The following is a 20,190-nucleotide window of genomic DNA, read 5'->3' as shown; positions in this document are numbered from 1 at the left end:
GTTATCTCCCTTAATCTCTTTATATATCTGCTAGTTTTCTTTTCCTCACCTTGTTTTGTTCATGTTTTGCTTAGATGGTTAAACTTGATATAAATTAGCGAATTTAATGCTTCTCATTTTTTTCTTTTTTTTTTTTTAAATAAAACAAAAGGTTTTAATTATAAATGAAACCCTGTGGAAAACCACTTCATGACAATCGAGCATTGAAAAAAGTGTTTGTACAATTTAATCAAAATTCAACTTACCTTAAACTTCTACAGTGTTTTTTTTTTTTCTGTCAGTCGCCTTAAAATGCTTTATTGAAAACAATACATTGCAATATCATAAAATTTATCATTAGCAATAAAACCAGAAGGAAAAAGTTTTTTAAAAAAAATTTAAAAAGCAGTGTTAGGGAAAAATGTGTCCTTTTGATTGTTCAATATGGGTGCCCCAAATCTTTTTGATCATAGTCGGGATAAGTAGCATATCTATGAATCATTAATCTATTGCCAAGGTTGCCAGAAGGATGGTGGGATCCTCCTATCGATCCAGTAGATATTTCGCTGTTGATGCAATTCTCTACCTATATAAGAGCCAGGTATGTCCAACGATGGAGTACTGTTGCCACATCTGGGCAGGAGCTGCTAGAAAGAACTTATCCTGCATTAATAGAGTTCAAAATATACTTTGTAGCCTTGTAGGGGATGCCTTTTCTCTTCCCTACAACCTCTTCCTCACAGAAGAGATGTTGTGAGTCTGTCTCTGCTTTATTGTTATTTTCATAGCAAGTGCTCGTCTGAGCTCCAATCTATGGTCCCTTCCCCCCTTACAAAACTTTCACAAAAAACACTCATCTAGCTGAAAACACTATCAATAATTTCCCCCACTCTTTATCTGTGCCTAAACCCAAACGTAGATTCCATGAACAAAGTTTCTTTCTTAGAACTGCACGCATGTGGAACCGTCTTCCATTCGCCTGCTTTCCAGCTGACTACAATATAGTTGTCTAAAAGATCAAAGTGTAGTATCTGTTCTTCAGATGCTGCACTTCTATTTCTTGTTCTCTTTCGGTGGAGGAGAAATCCTTCACGACTGAGACAATTTTTATTTTTGTACCTTTTCTCCACGTTAAAAAAGGACCCTGGTGTCTAACTCTGTCCCGTGAGGAGGCATAGTAAATAGGTACAATATAGTTGTCTTCAAGTCCAACATAAACAGGTTTTTGATGAGCCGTTCCATTTAAGTTAACAAATTTACCAAATTTCCAATACTAACGATTACTATATTGTCCAATTGACACTCTTTAACCCTTATCCTCGAGTGGCCTCTAAGCCTTGATAAATAGTGATGCCTATGTAAAAAAAAAAAAATTAAAAAAAATAAAAAAACCCACCAAATCTCTTCACCTGTTTGTTTCATTCGCATTCTATTCAAATTATTCACCTTTCCTCCAATCAATCTAAGACATACATCCTTTTGTGATGTCATCCAGAATGCACAGGAGTATGGGTAGAGGGGGGGGGTGACAGACAAACAATCAAGCAAAATCTACAAAGCTTTAGTAACATACTAGATCTCCAAAGGTCTTAACACTTCATCTAGTGGATGACCCATGATCCCTCATCATTAAAGTTCTCTCCATCTTCTCACTTATTTGATCAATGACATCACCCAGTGTGCCCAGGAAACACGCAATTTGCTTTGACAAACTTACTGCACTTGTATCCCTCCTCAATGCAAATACTCCTAACAATTACAGACCAACATTGTAGACGTTCCAAGATACCAGAAAAGTTTTTATTCTGACAGCTTCTTTTTTTTGGAGTGGGGAGGGGGGGGTCACTTGCCTTTGGAATTCTCTTCTGTTTTTCCTGACTGTACCAATATGCAGAAATTTAGATGCAATATTAAAAAATATCTTGCTGCCCAACTTCTTACTTAAGATGTCTCCCTGTAAGTCTGGCCTGTTAATTCACAGTAACCTCTTTCGTTTCAGTGGCAATGTTTGCTTTGTTTTGAGATTAAAAAAGTGCTAAAGAAACAAATATAGAACAAATAAATGTTACCAAAGGCAAGATAAGTTACTCTTTTACTTACTTAGATAAATTTATTTATGTTTTAAAATATTTAATAATGTCACAGTGACATTTATTGGGTTGATTTTTGTTTGATCTTTGGATTTTTGAACCATTATGTAGACTCAAAAAATGACAACTTCATTTCGGCCATTTTGTTATCGCTTTAACTTAGCAACTTGGCATTACTTGCGTTTCGATAAATAATAATGTTATAATAAATAATATATTTGATAAAAATAAACGCTATAAAATAAGTTAAAACATAAAAAAAAACTTATCCAGGTAGGTAGAAGAGTAACTTATCTTGCCTTTGGTAACATTTATTTGTTATATATTCGTTTTTTGATCACGTTTTGGTTTGTTGTCTATAGTAAAAAATGCCCAACGATTCATCTCGTAGACCAATCAGTTTAAATGGACAGCGTCATTTTTTATGCACAGAGACAAACAAATAAGATAAGATCCATAGTTTTCTTTGATAAATCGGAGATAAAAATAGAACTTTCTTTCCTAATGTATTAGAGCGGCATCAATTTGAATGATGAATTTGGGATGCTAAAAAATACACAATCAAAAAACGGTTTTAAGTCCAACACCTACCTGTTTTTTTTTCTTCATATACATTAATTAGAACTAATTTTTAAGTGTGCTTTTGGAAAGTGGAAAAGATTGTCTTATTAAAAATACTTTTCTAGGTTTATTTTATTAATTTTCTTTGTTCTAGTTGGGGATGAGGCATTTTACTAGATGCCAAACATTCATTCAGTATCTCATACATCCCAACTAAGAGATCTTTTTAAGATTCTGACTGTCCCTTTAATTGCAATCGTTTGAATCTCTCTTGCACTTGGTTCACTGGGTATATTTGTCAGGTGGTTTTTGAAATTCTTTTTCAGGAGTCCAGTTGCTCCTATAATTACTGGAATGATAGAGATCTTCCTAAAATTCCAGTTTCTTTTCACGCTGTACATAAGACCTTGGTATTTCGATATCTTTTCCGACTCAGCTCTATTTAATCAAGCATCATTGGGGAACACTAACTTCTGCTAAGTTTGGTTCTTTATCATTCTTGCTCCATATCAATATGTCAGGTTTAATAGCTCTGTTTTCTAGGTACGTAGCTGTAGAAATTGCATGGTGGATGATGTATGACTTATTTCCAACTGTTCTTTCTGGTATATATCCTCAGGATGTGCTGCTATATTAAAAGTTAAACTTTTTACAGATGGTCCAGTGGAGATATTGACACACCCCATAATTAATAATTAATGTGCACTGAAAAAAAAAAAAAAAAAAAAAAAAAAAAAAGCAGACTGGATTTGAACCATTTTTTGATTGTGTAGGTTTTAGCATCCTAAATTCGTCTTTCGAATTGGTAGAAATGTGCTGATAAACAAATTGGCCGATTAACAGAATTTCCACTTCCGATTTATCAGCAAATTTTGTTGTTATGAATGATATTATTAATTTAATTATATTGGAAACGAAGGTAAGTTAACTCTCCTTTTTGCTTGCTGGTGAAAATTTATCAAAGGGACATGTACCATCTACACCATATTTTCAAATAACAGGCATGGCGCACTGCTAACATGTAGCCTTTTGTAACTGGATCAAATTTGAAGCAAATAGATGTAAGCATTTGAGAAATTTCCTTCTTTTCCTATCAAATTAACATGATTATTTTGTACTTTAAATCACTATCAAAGAAAATTATTACTCTACCATTCAGTTTCCACATTGAAGAATTGTACAGTAAATTGCAATCAGATACGAACCGAAAATAAAGCATTCTTCATCAGTCATACTCTTGTTCCTAATTTTTGGACTCTTGCTATCATTACATATATATTTTTATTTTTCTGGTTTATTAATTAAATATTAACAATCATCAACCATTATGGCAGCCAGTTTCTACTAGAAAAATTTTGATGTCAATCCAACGAATAAGAATACAGCTGTCTGCAAATTAGAAAAGTTCATCAAGAAGAAGCAAAAGTTGCAAATAAAAAAATGAAACAATGAATGTTCAGGAACAGACATTCCAGGAACAAGTGGCAGCAACTATGAGCTTCCAACGAAACACCAAACTACTATAGAATCAATATTGGCCAACAAGAAAATGTGTCATATTAATGATCACAGGTCACAAGAGATTCATTATCTGATAGGAGAAATCGTTGTTGTTGATATTCAACCATATTCTCTAACATCTGACATTGGATTTAATAAACTTATAACAAAACTGTGTCCAAATTAAAGTATGCCATCAAAAAAGTACTTCACTGATAAAATAATTTCTGTATATATTTACAAAAGTAAAAACAAAAACTTAATCATCTCTTTATGAAATTAGCAGCATTTCTTTAACTACAGACATTTGGACAGCTGCTACAAATAATGCTCCCTTTCTGAGTTTGACAGGTCGACTTTGAACAATGCAGAGTTGTGCTTAGAGTTGTTCCATTCCTTGGTACACACACAGGAGCAAGAATAAATAAAGAATTGCACAATGGTCTTTCAGGATTCAGAAGCAAATATGTTTGATGGTGTCAGGGAATGTGGTTTAGAATCACTAGCATGCTTCATACATTGCAACTCTCAATAAATGACTCATTATTTTCCCAACGGCTGTGAAGACAATCTTTATAAGTAACAGAAATATAGTCTCTCACTTTAATTGCTCTGCATTAGCAATTAACAAATTAACTGAAATACAGGATCAGCCTCGTTTGGAAAAACAAATTCATTCAAGATGTGACCACGCAGTGGAATTACACATATTATGCTGAAAAGGAATTTAAAATAATGAAAAGCTCTTGTAAAGTATGTTATTGATAATAAGATTCCTACCATAACAACTTACCAATGGGAAGGTATTCAAAAAAAAATTGTCCAGTTACTGAGTCCATTAAAAAAAAAAAAAATTACCAAAGAACTAAATATCAGAACTTCAACCATATCAATGATAATACCTACAATTTTAGTTCTGAGGTCATTTCTGTCAAAAGCTATTGAAAGTAATTCTGATACTACTGACTTTAGTGGAATCCTTTTTTACCACTATTGAACAATTCAGCAAATCAATGGAAGAAGATTTTCATCCTAAATGATAAAATCTTGTGTCGCTCGGGGGTGGGGTGGGAGGTTGCCACGTCTTACAACTTTTTATATACTTCCTAGATTATAATATCACCGATTTGTGAACGGACGCAGTGTCTATCTTTTATTTGAGCAACTTTGAAGCCAGAATTAACTGCATGATTTCATTTCTCTATGGCGTGATGTTTAACCTAGAAAAGCAGACGTTCATTTATGCACCTGCGTTTTTTTAATCATTTAATTCAGACGGTTCTTACTTCCTTTGCCCTTTTAGCGTAGCGGTAACATGTCATGTTTTTTTTCACTTTCTTTTCCAACTTGGCCTCGAGGCTTCGGGTTCGAGCCTACCTGCCTACTAACAGTTTCTTTTTCTTTTTTCACATTCTTTTCCTCCTTCGCTGTTGCCTTATACCAATTTTTTTTTCCTACACACACACCGACAAACACCCGGGCACCTAGTCTTAAAATAAAAAATGCTTTTTTTTTTTTAATGATTCTCTGTTCTTCAACTTGAAAATTATGAACTTTAGTTATTACCTATGGCTTCATTTTAAACTTATTAATAAAGATAATGATTATTTCAGATAAAATCAGTTGTTTGTCTTGAATTGTATTTTTACTCCTGAAAGAAAATTGTAATTTACTTTTGAACGGCTTGAAAATATCACTTCAATCCAATATTTTAATCACTGGCAGAAATTTATTTTTATTTTTACAGCAGAATGTTGGTACTTCCACAACGCAGAATATCACCCAAAATTCTATGCCCAAAATATTTGCAATTTACAGAGCAGACCAGAAATAGCCGAGCAGTCAATTACTACAGACAATGAATGAAACAACATTTTTCCCTGACTTAGAAAAATGTTAGGATCAATCCTACCTCTTTAATGTTAAGAATTGGTTTTACAATTATTTGAAAAGATGTTTTCTTAACATACAGTTTTTTTTTAATAAATTCAAATTTTGAGATTCATAAACTTTAATAAAATTTTAATAAATTCAGTGATCGCCTTTCCTTATTCTAAATGGAATTCTTTTAAAATGAAAACCAATAATTTGCTTTGGTATGCTAAACTGCACTTGCACCACGTTGTCTGCCTTTTATATATTTTCTTTTAATGATTTTCAAATCATAAACTATTGTGGTCATTTCCAGCCTGTTCCAGAATTATTCATGACTAAGAATTTATTTAGCAAAAAAAAAAACAAAAAAACTTCATTTTTTTCTTGTGTTCGAGTTATATTTTGGTTGAGTTTTGGTTATTTTGACATGTAAAAAAAGTTTTTTTTTAAATTATTTAACAAAGTATGTTCTTTTTCCTTTACACATAAGAGTGTAATGGTTTTTCTTTTTGGTTAATGATGAAACGAATATTTTATTTTGTGAGAAAATGTTTCTATTTCCTTTTAGGTTAATAAAAGGGATTGGGTGGGGGTAGAAAGACATATATAGAAGCTATACATTAAGGTGAAGGACATTAATGAGTTTCGTTCATTACTTTCTGTTTCTTGGGCAAATGAGTGCGCTCTTGGTTCATTTGGGTATCTTGTTCCAGTGCTCGGAGGTGGGGGTGGGCAAAGGCATGAGCATAGCAAAAAGCATCCAAAAACCAAATATGTTTTTAATTTTTTTTTTTTTTTTGAGAGTTGAGGGTTCTTTTTATAGAAGGCCTTATTCCTTTCCCAAAACTTATGCAAACTTTGAGAAAAAGCCAAAAATCAGTTGCAAAAAAAAACAAAAAAAAAAAAAAAAAACTCAAGATTCATCTAAAGATGAATAGTAATAAAAAAAAAATAAAAAAGCAAAATTAGTCGTCTGCTAAAATGTTGTATTGTCTTCAGACTCAGTAGAAATCAGAATTGCTTTTGCTTTCTCCAATTGTAATTCAACCTGCTTATATCACGGCTGCTAAATTATGGATGCATATTCAAAATTAGTACCAGCATTAAATTATGGTTTCCACACGTTATTTTATACTGAAAAAAAAAAAAAAAACCTGCCATCATATTTTTTTTTTTTTACTGGAAAAATGTGCACTCTGAAACATTAAATATTGTTAATTTTATTGAAGAATATTGATAGAAACACCTCTTGTAAATGTCACCACTCGTTCAAAAATGTAATGTTCTAACTTCTACCAATATTTTGTTTTATTTTCGATTTTTGAGCGATTTGCAATGCTTATGGCAACCATTTTTTTTTTTTCATTCTCACTGAACAGAGTGGACACTGTTTTGAACCAAAAATGTTTTAAAATAAGTTAAAACACAGATAAACTTATTCCAGTAGGTAGAAGAGTAATTTATCTTGCCTTTGGTAACATTTATTTGCTGCATATTTGTTTTTTGACAACTTTTTAGTTCTGTTAATAATATACCAGACAGAAATTATGATTTTCCTCCAAAATATTGAAGAAAAAAAAAAATTGGGTTACAGGTCTCCGATTTTCCAGAATAGCCAACAAAGCAAAAAAAAAAAATAATAAATAAAAGGATGAAAAAACAAATACACAAAAAATAAATGTTATCAAAGGTAAGATAAGTTTGTGCTTTAACTTATTTTAAGGTGATTTTTACTTTAAAATAAAGGTAATGTAATATAAAGCCTGTCGAGTTAGAACAAGAAGCAAAATGATGATCTCATTAGAGTCATAGTTGAGCCTTTGCTCTATTTTTAATTAAAAACAGACACTTTAAAATAAGTGAAAACACAAACCTATTCAGGTAAGTAGAAGAGTAACTTATCTTGCCTTTGGTAGCATTTATTTGTTGTCTATTTTTTTTTTTTTTTCACGTCTATTTTTCTTTGTTGGATATTCTGGAACATCAACAATTGTTTGTTTATGTTTTTTTTTTTCGGATATTTTTCAAACTGTTTACATGTAATCAGTGATAAAAAGCAGATTTTATCTTTTTGAGCGATTACTAAATTTATATACCTATAAAATTTATATACCTATAGAATTCAAGGTTTTTTTTTTCTCGTAACATTAATATTAAAAACCTACTATTTCTATTGGAAAATTATTAAAACGAATTTCTTAATATATTCAGTCATGAATATGCAAGTTCTTTTTTTTACTCAGAAGTCACCACTTATCAAGATCCGAAGGCCATTCAAGGATAAGGGTTAATGAATGTAAAGTGGTAGTGTAGTAATCGTTAATGGTGTAAATTGGGTAGAATTTGATTTATGGGGACGGTTTAACAAGAACTTGTTTACATTGGATTTGAAGGCTACCACGTTGTATTCAACTTGGAAGTAGGCTAGTGGAACAGTATTCCACAGGCAGGCAATTCTGGGAAAGAAACTTTGTTCATAGAATGTGTTTAGATTTAGGCACAGATAGAGAGAGGAGGGGAACGATATATAATGTTTGTAGCTAGATGAGTGCTTTTTGTAAAAAGTTTGGCAAGGGGAGGCCATAGATTGGAGTTCAGTCCAGCACTTGCTATGAAAATAACAATAGAGTAGGGCGTGGTTAACTAATTTGCATATTCCTTTAAAAAACGAGCATTTATTTAATTATTCATTTTTTTTATGGTTTCTTATTGAATGAATGGTTTCATTTCACTATTATGCTGAATTCTATTTATGAATATTTTCTATATTCTGCATAAAATTTAAAATAAAAACGTTCAAGCACACATATATAAGTAACCTTGTGTGTGTGTGCGCGCAAAACGTTTTTTTTTTTTTTTACATGGGGGTCACCACTTATCAAGGCCCGGAGGCCACTCAAGGATAAGGATTATTGTAAGATAGTATTGTAGTAATCATTAGTATTGGAGATTTGATAGAGTGTCTTACTTAAGGGGACGGTTTGTCAGAAATTTGTTTATGTTGGACTTGAAGACATCCAAGTTGTAGTCAGGTCGGAAACAGGCAAACGGAAGAGAGTTCTACAGTTGTGCACTTCTGAGAAAGAAGCTCTGCTCATGGAATCTACGTTTGAATTTAGGCACAGATAAAGAGTAGGGAAAATTATTGACAGTAAGTTTCAGCCAAACGGGTGTTTTTCGTGAAAGATTGGCGAGAGGGAACGAGAGATTGGAGCTCAGACGAGCACTTGCCATGGAAGTAACGATAAAACAAAGACAGGCTCGCAACATCTCTTCTGTGGGAGAGAGGTTGCAGGGAAGAGAAAAGGGCATCCCCCGCTAAACCACGATGTCTATTTTGTACTCTGTCAAGGCAGGATAGGCTGTTTTTAGCAGCTCCTGCCCAGATGTGGCAGCAGTACTCCATCCTTGGAAGTACTTGGCTTTTATATAGATAGAGAATTGCATCAGTAGTGAGATATCTTCTGGAGCGGTAAAAGGATCCCACCATTTTCCCAGCGTTCTTGGCAACAGACCTGATGTATGTGTTCCATTTCAGATCAGGAGTAAAGGTCAAACCCAGAAGCTTGTCAAAACATGGAGCCTCCCCAAGACGAGAGCCATCCATTTCAATTGATGCCAGATGGGGATCAGAGCATTGATGATGTAAAGATAGAAGCTTGGTTTTGGATGCATTAAAAGTGACCAGCCACCTCTTCCCCCACTGTACCACGTGCTCAAGATCAGAGGAGAGAGAATTAGAGAGAACTTTGTCATTTACGACCTTTGATGTGTTGCCATAGATGGTCGTGTTATCAGCATAGATGTCTACGAATGATTTAAGTATGTATTTTGGGAGATCATTGATGTAAATCAGGAAGAGAGTTGGGCCCAGGATGAACCCCTGAGGGACTCCAGCATTAACACCGTGGGCCTCTGATTTCTGCCCATCAACCACTACTCTTATGAACCTATTGGAGAGAAATGATTTAATGATTGAGAAAACATTTTCAGTGATACAGTAGCTGGAAATCTTATGAAGTAGGCCCTTATGCCATACCTTATCGAAGGCCTTTGATATGTCAAGAGCAATTGCCCTGGAAAGGAAGCCTTTGTCAAGAGATTCACTAATCCTATGAGATATAACCGTTAGCACATCTGCTGTAGATCTTGCAGAGCGGAAACCATATTGTATGTCACTAAGAAGGTTGTTTCTGTTGAGGTGGTTGACTACTTCTTTATTTAATATGGATTCCAACAACTTACTCATGACACACAGGAGACTTATTGGTCTGTACTGAGAGGGAGATGACTTTTCACCTGAATTCTTAAATACAGGGCATACTGATGAGGTTTTCCAGGGTGTTGGAAAGCACTTCTCCTTAAGGCAACGCTTAAACAGTTTTGTAAGTATGGGGGCAAGTTCTGGTTGGAGCTTTTTCAGCACTATAACTGGAATGCCGTCAGGGCCAGTTGCTTTACTGGAATCAAGGTTCTTGATTAGCTTGGCGACCTCACGCAAAGTTATTTTGTATATTGCATAGCATGTTGTCTGTTATAGGAGGAAATACGGGGAGTTGATGGCCTTTGTCGTATAGGGTAGAATTAGCTGAATAAGTTCTTGGCAAATAGTCTGGCCTTGTCTGATACTGACGAGATGACCTCAGGTCCATTGATAATAGTTGGGATAGAACGCATGCTTCTGTTCAAGATCCTGTTTGCTATTTGCCAGAACTGGTGGGAACCAAGCCGCTGCTCAGCTACTTTGGATTTAATGGACTGAGCATATAGCTCTCTTGCATTTTTTATTACTCTTTTACAGTGGTTGCTGGCAGTCCTGAAAACAGTATTGGTCTACAGACTTGAAACTTGATATATAGGGTATTTGGATCTCAGGAACACTTTATTTGGTTTTTAGCTTGTAAAAATAGCTGCTATGGAGTCAAAATTGAAAAGAAAAACAGTTAGACGAATTTCTGAGCATGCATGCATATACATTTTTAGCTTGATTTTTAGCCTTTTTTTTTATCCATCTAACGATAGCTCAGACAATAATGATAATGGCTGAAGTGCTAAATAACAATGCTGGTTGGAGCACAGAACGTTTTGGTTTGATTCCAGCTGATGGCACTGAAGTCTTTTTTTTTTTTAACTTTTGAAATTATTACTATATATATATATATATATATATATATTGGGTACAATATAATAATCAATAGAGAATTTGCTCTACAATACTAAATATAAAATCTGCATAAATTAAAATATCATAATTAAGCATATTTTACGAGCAGACAATGCTGGATAGAGTGCTAGTCACACAAAGTAGAATCTGTTTTTTAGTTTTGAGTTATATATTTTTTATGAAAAGTTGCAAAAACAGGACAATAAAAAACAAGCAATTCGGCACAAGGCCACTCAAAAATTGGGGAGAGGGTGTCTATGATCATTCTTATCACTGTACCTTTGCTTGTCTATGCTGGTCCTAGCTAAAGTTCTTATTCATCACAATACCTCAAGCATACCGGGGTTCGTCCTACTTAAGATTCCCAAATCATATTGTTTTTTTTTTGTTTTAAACAAACAATAAAATAAATTGGTAAACATAGAATTATATAAAATGTTGTTCGTTTTATTTCATTGGCTTTGGGGTGGGGGTAGGAAAAAAGTCCAAAAAATAAAATCAAAATGTTAGTCAGATCCTCCCTCCCCAACCCTCTCTAGGTGGTAGAACGCCCACTGTTTTCCGGCTTGGTGTGGGCCAAAAACAAGCAAGTCGCTCTCTACATGGGGTTGAATTCTAGGCAGGATCAAAGAAACTAGGATTGGGGTGGGATGGGGAGATTATGTGAAGTTGCTCCAAGATCACTTATTAGTGTGGCCAGGGATGAAAAAGAAAAAAATCGGATTGTGGACATCTTGGGAGTTTCCTATCAGGGATGGAGGGGGCCATTCACTCGGCTAGCTAAGAACCCAGTCTAAGCACTTTTTAGGTGTCTGTAGTCTGCATGCTTAGGTAGGGAACATGAACTCTAACTTGGCACCTCTAAGTGTGCACAGACTCGCTATCTTGATCCATCTTTGGTCACAGGTTGTGGGATGTAATCATTTCCTATCATATATGATCTTTACCTTCAGTTGGTGCTTGAAGAAGATGACCAGATCCTGATCCGCTTCTCTAGACGTCCATATCACTATTCTGGCCATGGCCAGGATCGCAAGAAACACCATTCGTCTCTCCCTGTCCCATAGAGGCTCGGCACTGTAAAACATTGGACGCGTCCAATGGGTGAGCCATTACCTTGTTGACATACATCCAGTACCGTCTGAATCAGCTGCATATGAAGAAAGCATGTTTAGGTGTTTCCTCGGCCGGGGTCCTACAACGGGGGCTCCAGGACGACTTCACTAGTCTGGCACTTTTCAGTATGGCATTGAAGGGTAATGAATTTCAGGCCAATTGCCAGGTCAAGGAAAATTCAGAGTTGTTGAGGTGACTTGAACCTGGCATCCAGCTCCAGCAGGAGCAGATCTCCTTCAACAGCCCCAAACATTCGACAAACTGATCGTTGGCAGCCCCTCCTCACTAATTCCTTATAGAATTCCTTTCTAGTGAGCCGTGAAAGGTTACTGGACCTTGAGGGGTTCCTTAGCATGGCCCTGCACTCTCTCAAGAACCGTGTGTTGCTACACGACTTTGTGGTGGAGGATGAGGTAGCGAAAAGTAGCTCAGGAAGGCCAGCCTCTCGGCATCTTGATGACACAAGTCAGGCATTCCCAAGCCTCCCTCACATGGACGTTGAACACAGACCTGTCTGTGAACCCAATGTTTCTCTTTGTCCCAAAGAAGCGAGAACAGCTTTCTCTGTAGGGATTTTAGATAGTTCTCAGGCAGGAGAAGTACAGCCAGTCGGTAAAGGATGAGCGGAAAGAATTAGATGGCACACTCCTCCACTTTGCCATTCAAGGATAGTTTCCTTCGAACCAGCGAGTCGATTGCGGCTTTGACCTTACCTCCAACCAATTCTTTTCCAGCTGGAGACCCGGTCCAAACTACACGCCGAGGATCCGAACCGGTCCGGCCATCCAGTTGAAGGGAGTTGGCACCCCTCCAGGCCTCCAACTGTAGACCGGTTGACTTGCTGCGGTTGATTTTGGCCGCTGTAGTCTTTTCATACTGTGTGAGTGCCTCTGTCACCGCCTCGATGTTTTGGAAGCTCGACACAAAGGCTGTAATGTCATCGGCGAACACAGAAACTCTTACTCTCAATCCACCAGGCAGAGTGATCCCACGAAGGACCGGACTTGCCTCCCAGTGCCTCAGCTTACAGAGTAGTGGCTCCAACACAAGGACATAAAGCAGGGGAGACAATGGACAGCTCTGCCACACAGACCGGGAGACAGTAAAGGATTTTGAACGCTTTCTGTTTACCTGTACCACTGCCGTTGGCATGCTGTACAGTACAGAGATCCATTTGCAGAAGCCCTGTTGGAATCCGGTGGATTTCAGAACAGATACTAGGAAGCGATGGTCAACCTTATCGAAAGCTTTGGGCTGATCCATATTGATCTGTACAGCTTCCATATCATCTTCTATCCTTCCCTCCAAGATCATACGGATTAGGTGCAAGTTGTTTTGAATCCATCTCCCCTTCACAGCATAGTTCTGCTCTGGTTTGATTAACTCGCCGATAATGACTTGCAGCCAATTCGATAGGACCTTGGCCAAAATCTTTAACTCTGTGTTTAGCAGAGTTACGGGTCTATAATCATCTAATTCTTCCCTGCCATGACTATCCGTTTTCCTCAGCAACGTGATCACTCCCTTGGTGACTTGATCCGGGATGAAACCCTCGTCTGTATGACAAACTGATTTATTCCCCTGGATTTTTACTACAGTTTGCCATTTTTAAACACAAAATGTCAGAACATAATCATGGATGATTTTTTGTTAAAAATTCATCGAACACATCTTCTACAAGATCAGGTTTTGTAATTTTTAGAATTTATACTAATTTTGACATGACATGCAAATATGTAATATTTTCACCTGAAATGTGTTGGCTTAAAACATTACTAATCAGCATAAGCACAAAAAATACTTAAAATAAATAAAATCGATTCATTTATGATTTGAAAAAAAATTCTCAAACCCTTTTCTGAGCAAAAGGGGGAAAAAAATCAATTTTCATTTGCAAATATAATAAAATGTTCTTTTGTTCAAGTTTTCGTATCAAGATTCAGGACTGACACTTGTGTAGCATCTGTACTGATATTACACTTTATTCTTTTTTTTTTGTGTTTGTTTTTAGTGAAAGATCGACTTTAAACAATATTACTTGTCATGTCGAAAATAGTAACATATCCAAAAAATTATGAAAATTCATTGAATAAAAAGTTATTATTTATCGTTAAAAGTAATTTTTACAGAAAATTGGAGAAAATGGCATTTTTTGTAGATGTTTCAGAGTAGACCGTGAAGATTGCAGAAACAGGTGAAATAACCCAGAAAGCACATTTTAGATTACACATTTCATTTTACTTCAAAGTTCTCAGAAATCAAGGGGTGCCATTCTTGGGGCTGACACTTGATTTCTATATGAGATACACAGATTTCATTAAAGTTCTACTTTACCTCTGAAACAGAGTTAGTAAAGAAGTTAAGAATTGACCATTTAAATAGGTTATAGTGTATCTTTCTTTGGATCTCTTGGTTTTACTGGATTCCAGAACAAGAATTCATCTACTCTGGTGGAGTATCCAATTTTGTGCTGTTACTTGAGGTAACATCACTTGGAGAAGGTGCAACATTCTTCGTAAAAGCCAGTGTAGGTTGGCCATAGCGCTGCGAATACTATGTTATTTTGAATATTTAGTGAGGGTTTCCATCCCATCCATAGCCTAAGGGGCATAGGCCATCTTTTTTTTTCTTTTTTTTTTTTTACATAGGCATCACCACATTATCAAGGCAAAGAGGCAACTCAAGGATAAGGGTTAAAGAGTGCACAGTAGAAATTGGACAATATAGTAATCATTAGTAATGAAAATTTGGTAAATTTAATAACTTATATGGAATGGCTTATCAAGAACTTATTTACATTAGACTTGAAGACAACCATATTGTAGTCAGCCGGAAAGCAGGAAAACGGAAGACAATTCCACAGGCGTGCAGTTCTAAGAAAGAAGCTTTGTTCATGGAATCTACATTTAGGTTTAGGCACAGATAAAGAGTGGGGGGAATTATTGATAGTGTTTACAGCTAGACGAGTGTTTCTTGTGAAAGTTAGGCGAGGGGGGACCATAGATTGAAGCTCAGTCGGACACTTTCCATGAAAATAACGATATATCAGAGACAAACTCGCAACATCTCTTCTATGAGATAGAGGTTGCAGGGAAGAGAAAAGGACATCTCCTATGAGGCTACCAAGTCTATTTTGAACTCTATCAAGGCAGGACAAGTCCTTTCTAGCAGCTCCTACCCAGATGTGGCAACAGTATTCCATCCTTGGACGTACCTGGCTCTAATATAGATAGAGAATTGCATCAGCAGTGAGATATCTACCGGATCGATAGAAAGATCCCACCATTTTTCCAGTGGCCTTGGCAACAAATTTGATGTACGTGTTCCATTTAAGATCAGGAGTAATGGTCAAGCCAAGAAGCTTGTCAAAACTTGAGGCCTCCTGAAGACGAGAGCCATTCATTTCAATTGATGCCAGATGTGGATCAGAATGTTGATGATGTAAAGAGAGAAGCTTGGTTTTAGATGCATTAAAAGTAACCAGCCACTCCTTTCTCCATTGTACTACGTGCTCAAGATCAGAGGAGAGAGAATTGGAGAGAACTTGGTCGTTTACTGTCTTAGATGTGCTACCATAAATGGTAGTGTCGTCAGCATAAATGTCTACAAATGATGTAAGGATGTGATTTGGAAGATCATTAATGTAGATCAGGAAAAGAGTTGGGCCCAGGATGGACCCCTGAGCGACACCGGCATTAATACTGTGAGCTTCTGATTTTTGCCCCTCAGCTACTACTCTTATGAACCTATCAGAAAGAAATGATTTAATAATTGAGAAGACATTTCCAGCTATACCATAGCTACAGATCTTATGAAGTAAACCTTTATGTCATACCCTATCAAAGGCCTTAGATATGTCAAGAGCAATTGCTCTAGAAAGGTTGTCTCTGTCGAGAGATTTGCTAATCCTATGAGATATAACAGTAAGCACATCTGCTGTAGATCTAGCAGAACGGAAACCATATTGAGTTTCACTAAGAAGGTTATTTTTGCTGAGATGGTTGATTATTTCTGTATTTAACACAGATTCCAGCAACTTACTCATGACGCACAGGAGACTTATTGGCCTGTACTGAGAGGGGGATGAGCGATCACCTGAATTCTTAAATACAGGGCATACTGATGAAATTTTCCAGGGAGATGGGAAACTATTCTCCTTAAGACAACGTTTAAACAGTTTTGTAAGTATGGGCGCTAGTTCAGGTTGAAGTTTTTTGAGTACTATAATTGGAATACCGTCAGGGCCAGTTGCTTTACTGGAATCAAGGTTTTTGATTAGGTTGGCAACATCACATACAGATATACGTATATCACATAGCGTATTTTCTGATACAGGAGGAAGTATTGGGAGTTGGCGGCCTTGGTCGCAAAGGGTAGAATTAGCTGCAAAGTTCTTGACAAAGAGTTTGGCTTTGTCTGATGCTGACGAGATTACCTCAGGTCCATTGATAATAGTTGGGATGGAGCACACGCTTCTGTTCAGGATTCTGTTTGTTATTTGGCAAAACTGGTGGGAACCAAGCCGCTGCTCAGCTACTTTGGACTTAACGGATTGAACATACAACTCTCTTGCGTTCTTTATTACTTTCTTACAATGGTTGCTGGCAGTCCTGAAAGCGGCTTTAGTTTCCATACATCTATTATGTTGGAAGCAGTGGAAAAAGTGATTTCTGTGCGCAATGGCAGCAGCACATTCTGGAGAGAACCATGGCTGGCTGTTAGGTTTTTGCTGAAACTTTTTTTAGGGTATGTAACGGTCTATACCTACAATTAACCATTCCGTCAGGTCTGATACTATAGAGGACACATCCTTTTTAAACATGGAATGCAGAAGTAGATCAGATATAAATCTACTTTTTTTTTTTTATAGATACTTTTGTAGCGACTGAGTTCTTTTTACGGGGTGAGGGTGCTGTCCAATGCCCAACCTTCCCAGAAGGTACATACAGCGCCGGGCCTTTCCAAATGGTCACCCATCTGGTACTGGCCAGGCTCAATGTTGCTTAACTTCGGTGATCATGCTAGGTTGTCCTGATGAACCTCTGTAGAGAGACCTTAAACACTAGAGGATATTGTCTAGTAGGCATTCAAGTTCTCTCCAGTAGGCATTAAGGACATCCAACATGTGTAGTCTATATTGAAAGACCTAAAAAAAAATCATAATAGTAGTTGTTCTACCCTATGAATTTTCGTAATTTTTGGATATATTACTATTTTAAACATGACAAGTCGGTAAATAATATTGTTTTTGATTAAAAGGGCATTTTAAAAGATCGATCTGTCGCTTCTCTTTGTAAGCACCTTTTTTCTCCTCGGTCAGTAAGAAAGAAATCCTTCTAGACTGAGCTATTTTTTTTTTTTTTTGTACCAATAATTTAGAGTGCCCTCTTTTAAGGGAGATGGATTTCCCTACATTGAAAATCGACCTTGTGTCTAACTCTGCCCGTGTAGGGAGCCAAGTATATAGCAACTCTGAATTCTTCGCCAATACTCGGGACAAAGTTCGTAAATACTAAAATCCTCTGGATACCCATTCTTTACAAGTAAACTAAATAAACTTTTGACTCCAAGAAAAGGTCGACGTCATTTATTTTTGTTGCGCCAATCGGAAATTCAACGGACATCATTAAAAACTGTTTAAACTGTAAAAGTATTTTCTCGGGCCAGCCGGCATGTTAAAATCCAAAATAAACAAATACATGGATTATGGTGCTTATGCAGAGAAGGTGCCGTGCTTTTTCTTCTTCTTTTTTTAGTATTTTAAAGTTTAATTCAAGTTATATGGTATCCTTGTTCATTAAATTGTTAGCTGACAGTACAAAATAAGGTGCTTGTTAAGTTAGTCGACAAATCGATTCTTTAAATATGTCGTTTAAAGCAAAAACAATATTACGTACTTAATTGTCATGTCGAAAATAGTAATATATCACACAATTACGAAAATTCATCGAATAGGGCAACTAACTGCTATTGTGTTTTTAGTAAAAAAAAAAAAAAAAAAAAAAGTCTATCGCTATAAACAGATATTACACGCCATGAACAAGTAATCTAAAATATTCGTTCCAAGTTATGCCCCCTATGTGAACTGTTCCAGTCTACTTAAAAAATTTTTTACCCAAGTAGTACTTATGCACTTTCGTTACCATGCTGAAATAATAACGTTATTATTTAGAAATGGGAGGGTGTCTTTCTAACTATCTCTACTTTCACTTAACAATTTAATATAAAAGATATCGTAAACTTGAATTTAATTTTAAAATACTATTTTTAAAACATAGTGCGGTAACAAAAGTGCATAAGCACCTATATTACTATTTTCGACATGATAATTAAGTACGTATCATTGTTTTTGCTTAAAACGACATATTTAAAACATCGATCTGTCGACTTTATCTAAACAAGCACCCAATAGTTACAAAACACTTTCCACTCCACATGTTAAGAATGGATTTCTAAATAATAACGTTATTTCAGCATAGTACCTTCTCTGCATAAGGACCGGATCTTTTTTTTTTTCTTCTTTTTTGTAGCTCGGAACAAAGTGTAGTATCTGTTCTGGCGCTAATCTGTCCTTGGTCAGTGAAGGAGAAATCCTTCTAAACTAGGGCAATATTAATTTTTGTTCCAATCCAGGCTACTCCCTTTTGGGGAGCTGAATTTTCCTCTCATTAAAAACCGGCCTCGTGGGGAGGCAAGTAAATAAGAACACGATACGGAGACGAACAATAAAATTAGTAACCGTACAATGAAAATTTTTTAATAAGAACAGACATATTTACCTTATCGACTTTCAATCATGGTTCTTCTTTTTCTCATTCATTGATGCGGCTTTATATGTTTTGACAAAAATATATATGCATGCAAAATTCTATCGCACAGGAATTGTTTTTCGATGTAAATAAGGGGAAAAAAGTGCACAAAAGATGACAAGATAAGGAAAAACCATCGACCGGAAGTTGATTGAGGCGACCTCTAACGGCCATTGGTGACAACTAAGGTCTGCTAACTCTCTCCCCCTCATAATTCATAGACATCAAAAATATCGCTTGTTAATATATTAATACCTTAGCTGTTAAATTCTGTACTAATAAAAACCGGCGGGCATGTTTTACTATAGACAACTAAACGGAAAGTGGTCAAGAAACAAACATATAACAAATAAATATTAGTAAAGGCAAGATACTCTTCTACCTACTTGGATAAGTTTGTGACGTTTTAAATTATTTTTAAGTGTTTATTTAATTCGAAACATAAGTAGTACCGAGTTGTTGAATTAGAATAACGACAAGATGGCCGACATGAGGTTGTCAACTTTTGTGTCTTGATAATGGATCCAAACTCAAAAATAATAAAATTATTATAGAAATCCACAAAATAAATATCACCGTAACATTTATTGGATGGATTTTTATCAGTATTTTGTTCTATTTTCGACTTTTGAGCGATTCTATAGCGATGCTAGAAACTCCAAAGGTGGCATCCTGATACTATCTTTGTTTTTGTTTTAACTTATGTGCTCGTGCTCGTCATTACTTCACTTCAGATTTAATAAACGCTTTAAAATAAGTCAAAACACACAAAAACTGAAGTTATTCGGAATCTTAACTGATTGTTCTAAGGGAGATAACTCTATTTTACTAAAGCAGTTGAAAAAAATCTTTCTTTTTTTTTAATTTTCTTACAATTACTCGACTGTTTTGTTTCAGAAAAATTACACTATTGTCACATTTTATATTTTTTGTTATAAATGTTATAAAACTTTGTTACATTAATAAAATAGTTGAAAAAAGATTTTTTCCTTATAATTCTTAGTAAAATAGCGTTACTTCCCTTAGAACAATGGGTTAAGTTTCCAAATAACCAAAACTTATTCAAGTAAGTAGAAGTGTAACTTATATTGCCTTT

General features: G+C 35.7%; 1 protein-coding gene across 1 annotated transcript in view; it reads right to left on the bottom strand.

The window, feature by feature from the left end:
- Window positions 1-19,419, bottom strand: part of LOC145293953 (uncharacterized) — a 225,614-nt gene extending 206,195 nt beyond the window's left edge. Inside the window, exon 1 of the mRNA XM_080140820.1 lies at window positions 19,065-19,419. The gene's annotated coding sequence lies outside the window, so the exon portion shown is untranslated. The remainder of the gene's footprint in view (window positions 1-19,064) is intronic.
- Between the last annotated feature and the right edge of the window lie 771 nt (window positions 19,420-20,190).

This window comes from Euprymna scolopes, chromosome 15, assembly GCF_053919585.1.
Source record: "Euprymna scolopes isolate OS-2025 chromosome 15, ASM5391958v1, whole genome shotgun sequence".
In the NCBI taxonomy this organism is placed as follows: domain Eukaryota; kingdom Metazoa; phylum Mollusca; class Cephalopoda; order Sepiida; family Sepiolidae; genus Euprymna; species Euprymna scolopes.
The sequence above is the reverse complement of the archived record's forward strand: the minus strand, read 5'-3'. Positions and strand labels throughout refer to the sequence as shown.